The sequence below is a fragment of the Asterias rubens genome, chromosome 12 (genome assembly GCF_902459465.1).
Source record: "Asterias rubens chromosome 12, eAstRub1.3, whole genome shotgun sequence".
Taxonomy (NCBI): Eukaryota; Metazoa; Echinodermata; class Asteroidea; order Forcipulatida; family Asteriidae; genus Asterias; species Asterias rubens.
In genome coordinates, this window is record NC_047073.1 from 17,134,602 (window position 1) to 17,143,733 (window position 9,132).

A 9,132-nucleotide genomic window follows, 5' to 3' on the forward strand; every position below is an offset into this window, starting at 1 on the left:
GACCTTGTTTTACACATTTTCACAATTAATGTTTAAGCAAAAAATTTGACAAGTTCACAAGGTCAGCCTTGTACACATTATCACAAATTTTCAAGCAAAATTTGACAAATTCACAACGCTATAACCTTTCAAGCAAGTTTTGATAAATTCACAAGGCTTGTAGACATTTTCGAGCAAAATTTGAAAAAATCATATGGCTTTTGTCATTTTCTAGGCAAATTTGAAGCAAAATCTAACAAATAGCCTTGTGGACATTTTGAAGCAAAATTTGAAAAGTTCACAAGGGTATAGGCTAGTACACATTTTGAAGCAAAATTTGACAAGTAAACAAGGCTACAGCCTTGTACACATTTTGAAGCAAAATATGAGCCACGAGCCACGAGCCACGAGCCACGAGCCACGAGCCACGAGCCACGAGCCACGAGCCACGAGCCACGAGCCACGAGCCTACGGAAGTAGAGGGACCCACACCCCGCCCACAATGGCACGAGCCACGAGCCACGAGCCACGAGCCACGAGCCACGAGCCACGAGCCACGAGCCTACGGAAGTAGAGGGACCCACACCCCGCCCACAATGGCACGAGCCACGAGCCACGAGCCACGAGCCACGATCGAGCCACGAGCCACGAGCCACGAGCCTACGGAAGTAGAGGGACCCACGTCCCGCCCACAATGGCACGAGCCACGAGCCAAGGGCCACGAGCCACGAGCCACGAACCACGAGCCACGAGCCACTTTTAAAGTGGCAATTATTTGTGGGCGGGGTTAATTGAATTTGTGTTTGTGGGTGACTTACGGGGTGGGGCTGCACTAGCTATAGACATATGCAAATGAGAATGAGAAAAAATTACAAGAAAAATGACCGTCAATTGAAACGACCGTCAATATTTGTAAAAACACCGTCAACACGGCTCTATACAGCGTCAACACATCAAAAAGACCGTCATTAATTAATTTTTTTAATTTTTTTAAATTTAAAACAGCGTCAACACTTAACGGCGCACCCGATGCATCCCATCACTGACCATCTACCTGCTTCCGAACTCGCTGTGACCCCCATAAAACCTCCGTGATGCCCCCATCACACCGTCAACACAGTCTCTGAATAATTTCTTGGACCATCAAAGGAGACCGCCTCACCTTCATTAACACCAGTGTAGTTTTCAAATTACCTAAAGATTATACCCTGAAAACCATCCCGACAACTACAGCGTCAATAGCGTCAAACCGCGTGAAACGCCAAAAACAACGGTAAACACTAAACCGGCCAAACAATCACAACGTACTTACAACCTAATCACAATGTCCAACCCCCATATACAATGCAAATCATTGTGAACCTTCCCTAAACCAATTAAAGTATTGACAGTTTCCAGTGTGACGCAAAACATAAACTTCAAGTATCCCAGCCCAGTACCAAAATTATTAAACGTCATTATGTCATTAACATTTGTTTTATTCCCCAAGTCTCTTACTTTGAACTGTCATGTCTAATGCACTTGACACATTTTTTGCTTTTAAAAAGTCATACCGGTCTTCTAATGCATATATTGAAGAAACCACATGTAAACATTAATTGAATGACTTAGTCCTGCAATTCCGAATTGAACATTGCACAATTTTAGTCCTCGAACTCTGAGGTACCCAGACAATAATGATAAAAAACGCACACTATTCAATGTTTTTATTAAAACTATACCTATGTATGTTATCTCTGTATAAATCGTTTTGTGTTCTTTAAGTCACCTTCAGGCGTAATTTAATTTCAAAAAGATAATAATAATAATAATAATAACAAATTCTTATATAGCGCATTTGACAATAAACCGTATCAATGCGCTTTACATTAGTCCCCTGGTCATTGGGCCAATAAACATCCCTTTAATCTTTCTCAGCTCCCATTATGGAGTATAAATTCCCCTTCATACGGTCTGGCAAACTTTTTTAATTCAGATAGATTATTGTACAACAAGACTACATGTGTTATCTCTCTGTATCTTTACAACAGTACATGTATTATCTCTCTGTATCTTTGTTGAAGGGGAATTTATTTTGTTTCATTAAAGTATAAAACAATCAACGGTCATCAGCTCCAAATTACACCCTCCACTTTCACTGTCTTTACCAGTATTTGACTTGTACGTCGTGTGTTAACTAAAAATTAATGTCATGGGCACACAGTTCGACCCCCCAGGCTACATCCCATTATACCCTGACATTATTGACAATTATTGTTCATCTTTTTGCGGGTTCAACTGTACACCTTGTCTATGCCCACTGTCATTAATGTGTACATTGCGTCGTGCTGTCAGATTTCTTTTCACACAATGTTGTTAAATGCATTGGACACTATTTTTAATTACTGGAAATAATTGTTATCGTAAAGCATTTCTTTATTACTAGTAATGGTGAGAGATTGACAGTTGAAAACATTGTGACAAATAAATCCCTATGAAGTGATGTATCCACGATTTTTGATTTTCACAGGCTTGTTATGTTTAATGCATTCTGTTGAGATACACTAAGAGAGCCGGCACGGTTGGCATGTGCGTAAGGCTCTCGCCTCTCACCAAGGAGACCCCGGTTCGATTCCCGGTCGGGGCCATATTTGAGTTGTGAATATAGGGTTAGGGTTAGGGTTAGGGTTAGGGTTAGGGTTAGGGTTAGGGTTAGGGTTAGGGTTAGGGTTAGGGTTAGGGTTAGGGTTAGGGTTAGGGTTAGGGTTAGGGTTAGGGTTAGGGTTAGGGTTAGGGTTAGGGTTAGGGTTAGGGTTAGGGTTAGGGTTAGGGTTAGGGTTAGGGTTAGGGTTAGGGTTAGGGTTAGGGTTAGGGTTAGGGTTAGGGTTAGGGTTAGGGTTAGGGTTAGGGTTAGGGTTAGGGTTAGGGTTAGGGTTAGGGTTAGGGTTAGGGTTAGGGTTAGGGTTAGGGTTAGGGTTAGGGTTAGGGTTAGGGTTAGGGTTAGGGTTAGGGTTAGGGTTAGGGTTAGGGTTAGGGTTAGGGTTAGGGTTAGGGTTAGGGTTAGGGTTAGGGTTAGGGTTAGGGTTAGGGTTAGGGTTAGGGTTAGGGTTAGGGTTAGGGTTAGGGTTAGGGTTAGGGTTAGGGTTAGGGTTAGGGTTAGGGTTAGGGTTAGGGTTAGGGTTAGGGTTAGGGTTAGGGTTAGGGTTAGGGTTAGGGTTAGGGTTAGGGTTAGGGTTAGGGTTAGGGTTAGGGTTAGGGTTAGGGTTAGGGTTAGGGTTAGGGTTAGGGTTAGGGTTAGGGTTAGGGTTAGGGTTAGGGTTAGGGTTAGGGTTAGGGTTAGGGTTAGGGTTAGGGTTAGGGTTAGGGTTAGGGTTAGGGTTAGGGTTAGGGTTAGGGTTAGGGTTAGGGTTAGGGTTAGGGTTAGGGTTAGGGTTAGGGTTAGGGTTAGGGTTAGGGTTAGGGTTAGGGTTAGGGTTAGGGTTAGGGTTAGGGTTAGGGTTAGGGTTAGGGTTAGGGTTAGGGTTAGGGTTAGGGTTAGGGTTAGGGTTAGGGTTAGGGTTAGGGTTAGGGTTAGGGTTAGGGTTAGGGTTAGGGTTAGGGTTAGGGTTAGGGTTAGGGTTAGGGTTAGGGTTAGGGTTAGGGTTAGGGTTAGGGTTAGGGTTAGGGTTAGGGTTAGGGTTAGGGTTAGGGTTAGGGTTAGGGTTAGGGTTAGGGTTAGGGTTAGGGTTAGGGTTAGGGTTAGGGTTAGGGTTAGGGTTAGGGTTAGGGTTAGGGTTAGGGTTAGGGTTAGGGTTAGGGTTAGGGTTAGGGTTAGGGTTAGGGTTAGGGTTAGGGTTAGGGTTAGGGTTAGGGTTAGGGTTAGGGTTAGGGTTAGGGTTAGGGTTAGGGTTAGGGTTAGGGTTAGGGTTAGGGTTAGGGTTAGGGTTAGGGTTAGGGTTAGGGTTAGGGTTAGGGTTAGGGTTAGGGTTAGGGTTAGGGTTAGGGTTAGGGTTAGGGTTAGGGTTAGGGTTAGGGTTAGGGTTAGGGTTAGGGTTAGGGTTAGGGTTAGGGTTAGGGTTAGGGTTAGGGTTAGGGTTAGGGTTAGGGTTAGGGTTAGGGTTAGGGTTAGGGTTAGGGTTAGGGTTAGGGTTAGGGTTAGGGTTAGGGTTAGGGTTAGGGTTAGGGTTAGGGTTAGGGTTAGGGTTAGGGTTAGGGTTAGGGTTAGGGTTAGGGTTAGGGTTAGGGTTAGGGTTAGGGTTAGGGTTAGGGTTAGGGTTAGGGTTAGGGTTAGGGTTAGGGTTAGGGTTAGGGTTAGGGTTAGGGTTAGGGTTAGGGTTAGGGTTAGGGTTAGGGTTAGGGTTAGGGTTAGGGTTAGGGTTAGGGTTAGGGTTAGGGTTAGGGTTAGGGTTAGGGTTAGGGTTAGGGTTAGGGTTAGGGTTAGGGTTAGGGTTAGGGTTAGGGTTAGGGTTAGGGTTAGGGTTAGGGTTAGGGTTAGGGTTAGGGTTAGGGTTAGGGTTAGGGTTAGGGTTAGGGTTAGGGTTAGGGTTAGGGTTAGGGTTAGGGTTAGGGTTAGGGTTAGGGTTAGGGTTAGGGTTAGGGTTAGGGTTAGGGTTAGGGTTAGGGTTAGGGTTAGGGTTAGGGTTAGGGTTAGGGTTAGGGTTAGGGTTAGGGTTAGGGTTAGGGTTAGGGTTAGGGTTAGGGTTAGGGTTAGGGTTAGGGTTAGGGTTAGGGTTAGGGTTAGGGTTAGGGTTAGGGTTAGGGTTAGGGTTAGGGTTAGGGTTAGGGTTAGGGTTAGGGTTAGGGTTAGGGTTAGGGTTAGGGTTAGGGTTAGGGTTAGGGTTAGGGTTAGGGTTAGGGTTAGGGTTAGGGTTAGGGTTAGGGTTAGGGTTAGGGTTAGGGTTAGGGTTAGGGTTAGGGTTAGGGTTAGGGTTAGGGTTAGGGTTAGGGTTAGGGTTAGGGTTAGGGTTAGGGTTAGGGTTAGGGTTAGGGTTAGGGTTAGGGTTAGGGTTAGGGTTAGGGTTAGGGTTAGGGTTAGGGTTAGGGTTAGGGTTAGGGTTAGGGTTAGGGTTAGGGTTAGGGTTAGGGTTAGGGTTAGGGTTAGGGTTAGGGTTAGGGTTAGGGTTAGGGTTAGGGTTAGGGTTAGGGTTAGGGTTAGGGTTAGGGTTAGGGTTAGGGTTAGGGTTAGGGTTAGGGTTAGGGTTAGGGTTAGGGTTAGGGTTAGGGTTAGGGTTAGGGTTAGGGTTAGGGTTAGGGTTAGGGTTAGGGTTAGGGTTAGGGTTAGGGTTAGGGTTAGGGTTAGGGTTAGGGTTAGGGTTAGGGTTAGGGTTAGGGTTAGGGTTAGGGTTAGGGTTAGGGTTAGGGTTAGGGTTAGGGTTAGGGTTAGGGTTAGGGTTAGGGTTAGGGTTAGGGTTAGGGTTAGGGTTAGGGTTAGGGTTAGGGTTAGGGTTAGGGTTAGGGTTAGGGTTAGGGTTAGGGTTAGGGTTAGGGTTAGGGTTAGGGTTAGGGTTAGGGTTAGGGTTAGGGTTAGGGTTAGGGTTAGGGTTAGGGTTAGGGTTAGGGTTAGGGTTAGGGTTAGGGTTAGGGTTAGGGTTAGGGTTAGGGTTAGGGTTAGGGTTAGGGTTAGGGTTAGGGTTAGGGTTAGGGTTAGGGTTAGGGTTAGGGTTAGGGTTAGGGTTAGGGTTAGGGTTAGGGTTAGGGTTAGGGTTAGGGTTAGGGTTAGGGTTAGGGTTAGGGTTAGGGTTAGGGTTAGGGTTAGGGTTAGGGTTAGGGTTAGGGTTAGGGTTAGGGTTAGGGTTAGGGTTAGGGTTAGGGTTAGGGTTAGGGTTAGGGTTAGGGTTAGGGTTAGGGTTAGGGTTAGGGTTAGGGTTAGGGTTAGGGTTAGGGTTAGGGTTAGGGTTAGGGTTAGGGTTAGGGTTAGGGTTAGGGTTAGGGTTAGGGTTAGGGTTAGGGTTAGGGTTAGGGTTAGGGTTAGGGTTAGGGTTAGGGTTAGGGTTAGGGTTAGGGTTAGGGTTAGGGTTAGGGTTAGGGTTAGGGTTAGGGTTAGGGTTAGGGTTAGGGTTAGGGTTAGGGTTAGGGTTAGGGTTAGGGTTAGGGTTAGGGTTAGGGTTAGGGTTAGGGTTAGGGTTAGGGTTAGGGTTAGGGTTAGGGTTAGGGTTAGGGTTAGGGTTAGGGTTAGGGTTAGGGTTAGGGTTAGGGTTAGGGTTAGGGTTAGGGTTAGGGTTAGGGTTAGGGTTAGGGTTAGGGTTAGGGTTAGGGTTAGGGTTAGGGTTAGGGTTAGGGTTAGGGTTAGGGTTAGGGTTAGGGTTAGGGTTAGGGTTAGGGTTAGGGTTAGGGTTAGGGTTAGGGTTAGGGTTAGGGTTAGGGTTAGGGTTAGGGTTAGGGTTAGGGTTAGGGTTAGGGTTAGGGTTAGGGTTAGGGTTAGGGTTAGGGTTAGGGTTAGGGTTAGGGTTAGGGTTAGGGTTAGGGTTAGGGTTAGGGTTAGGGTTAGGGTTAGGGTTAGGGTTAGGGTTAGGGTTAGGGTTAGGGTTAGGGTTAGGGTTAGGGTTAGGGTTAGGGTTAGGGTTAGGGTTAGGGTTAGGGTTAGGGTTAGGGTTAGGGTTAGGGTTAGGGTTAGGGTTAGGGTTAGGGTTAGGGTTAGGGTTAGGGTTAGGGTTAGGGTTAGGGTTAGGGTTAGGGTTAGGGTTAGGGTTAGGGTTAGGGTTAGGGTTAGGGTTAGGGTTAGGGTTAGGGTTAGGGTTAGGGTTAGGGTTAGGGTTAGGGTTAGGGTTAGGGTTAGGGTTAGGGTTAGGGTTAGGGTTAGGGTTAGGGTTAGGGTTAGGGTTAGGGTTAGGGTTAGGGTTAGGGTTAGGGTTAGGGTTAGGGTTAGGGTTAGGGTTAGGGTTAGGGTTAGGGTTAGGGTTAGGGTTAGGGTTAGGGTTAGGGTTAGGGTTAGGGTTAGGGTTAGGGTTAGGGTTAGGGTTAGGGTTAGGGTTAGGGTTAGGGTTAGGGTTAGGGTTAGGGTTAGGGTTAGGGTTAGGGTTAGGGTTAGGGTTAGGGTTAGGGTTAGGGTTAGGGTTAGGGTTAGGGTTAGGGTTAGGGTTAGGGTTAGGGTTAGGGTTAGGGTTAGGGTTAGGGTTAGGGTTAGGGTTAGGGTTAGGGTTAGGGTTAGGGTTAGGGTTAGGGTTAGGGTTAGGGTTAGGGTTAGGGTTAGGGTTAGGGTTAGGGTTAGGGTTAGGGTTAGGGTTAGGGTTAGGGTTAGGGTTAGGGTTAGGGTTAGGGTTAGGGTTAGGGTTAGGGTTAGGGTTAGGGTTAGGGTTAGGGTTAGGGTTAGGGTTAGGGTTAGGGTTAGGGTTAGGGTTAGGGTTAGGGTTAGGGTTAGGGTTAGGGTTAGGGTTAGGGTTAGGGTTAGGGTTAGGGTTAGGGTTAGGGTTAGGGTTAGGGTTAGGGTTAGGGTTAGGGTTAGGGTTAGGGTTAGGGTTAGGGTTAGGGTTAGGGTTAGGGTTAGGGTTAGGGTTAGGGTTAGGGTTAGGGTTAGGGTTAGGGTTAGGGTTAGGGTTAGGGTTAGGGTTAGGGTTAGGGTTAGGGTTAGGGTTAGGGTTAGGGTTAGGGTTAGGGTTAGGGTTAGGGTTAGGGTTAGGGTTAGGGTTAGGGTTAGGGTTAGGGTTAGGGTTAGGGTTAGGGTTAGGGTTAGGGTTAGGGTTAGGGTTAGGGTTAGGGTTAGGGTTAGGGTTAGGGTTAGGGTTAGGGTTAGGGTTAGGGTTAGGGTTAGGGTTAGGGTTAGGGTTAGGGTTAGGGTTAGGGTTAGGGTTAGGGTTAGGGTTAGGGTTAGGGTTAGGGTTAGGGTTAGGGTTAGGGTTAGGGTTAGGGTTAGGGTTAGGGTTAGGGTTAGGGTTAGGGTTAGGGTTAGGGTTAGGGTTAGGGTTAGGGTTAGGGTTAGGGTTAGGGTTAGGGTTAGGGTTAGGGTTAGGGTTAGGGTTAGGGTTAGGGTTAGGGTTAGGGTTAGGGTTAGGGTTAGGGTTAGGGTTAGGGTTAGGGTTAGGGTTAGGGTTAGGGTTAGGGTTAGGGTTAGGGTTAGGGTTAGGGTTAGGGTTAGGGTTAGGGTTAGGGTTAGGGTTAGGGTTAGGGTTAGGGTTAGGGTTAGGGTTAGGGTTAGGGTTAGGGTTAGGGTTAGGGTTAGGGTTAGGGTTAGGGTTAGGGTTAGGGTTAGGGTTAGGGTTAGGGTTAGGGTTAGGGTTAGGGTTAGGGTTAGGGTTAGGGTTAGGGTTAGGGTTAGGGTTAGGGTTAGGGTTAGGGTTAGGGTTAGGGTTAGGGTTAGGGTTAGGGTTAGGGTTAGGGTTAGGGTTAGGGTTAGGGTTAGGGTTAGGGTTAGGGTTAGGGTTAGGGTTAGGGTTAGGGTTAGGGTTAGGGTTAGGGTTAGGGTTAGGGTTAGGGTTAGGGTTAGGGTTAGGGTTAGGGTTAGGGTTAGGGTTAGGGTTAGGGTTAGGGTTAGGGTTAGGGTTAGGGTTAGGGTTAGGGTTAGGGTTAGGGTTAGGGTTAGGGTTAGGGTTAGGGTTAGGGTTAGGGTTAGGGTTAGGGTTAGGGTTAGGGTTAGGGTTAGGGTTAGGGTTAGGGTTAGGGTTAGGGTTAGGGTTAGGGTTAGGGTTAGGGTTAGGGTTAGGGTTAGGGTTAGGGTTAGGGTTAGGGTTAGGGTTAGGGTTAGGGTTAGGGTTAGGGTTAGGGTTAGGGTTAGGGTTAGGGTTAGGGTTAGGGTTAGGGTTAGGGTTAGGGTTAGGGTTAGGGTTAGGGTTAGGGTTAGGGTTAGGGTTAGGGTTAGGGTTAGGGTTAGGGTTAGGGTTAGGGTTAGGGTTAGGGTTAGGGTTAGGGTTAGGGTTAGGGTTAGGGTTAGGGTTAGGGTTAGGGTTAGGGTTAGGGTTAGGGTTAGGGTTAGGGTTAGGGTTAGGGTTAGGGTTAGGGTTAGGGTTAGGGTTAGGGTTAGGGTTAGGGTTAGGGTTAGGGTTAGGGTTAGGGTTAGGGTTAGGGTTAGGGTTAGGGTTAGGGTTAGGGTTAGGGTTAGGGTTAGGGTTAGGGTTAGGGTTAGGGTTAGGGTTAGGGTTAGGGTTAGGGTTAGGGTTAGGGTTAGGGTTAGGGTTAGGGTTAGGGTTAGGGTTAGGGTTAGGGTTAGGGTTAGGGTTAGGGTTAGGGTTAGGGTTAGGGTTAGGGTTAGGGTTAGGGTTAGGG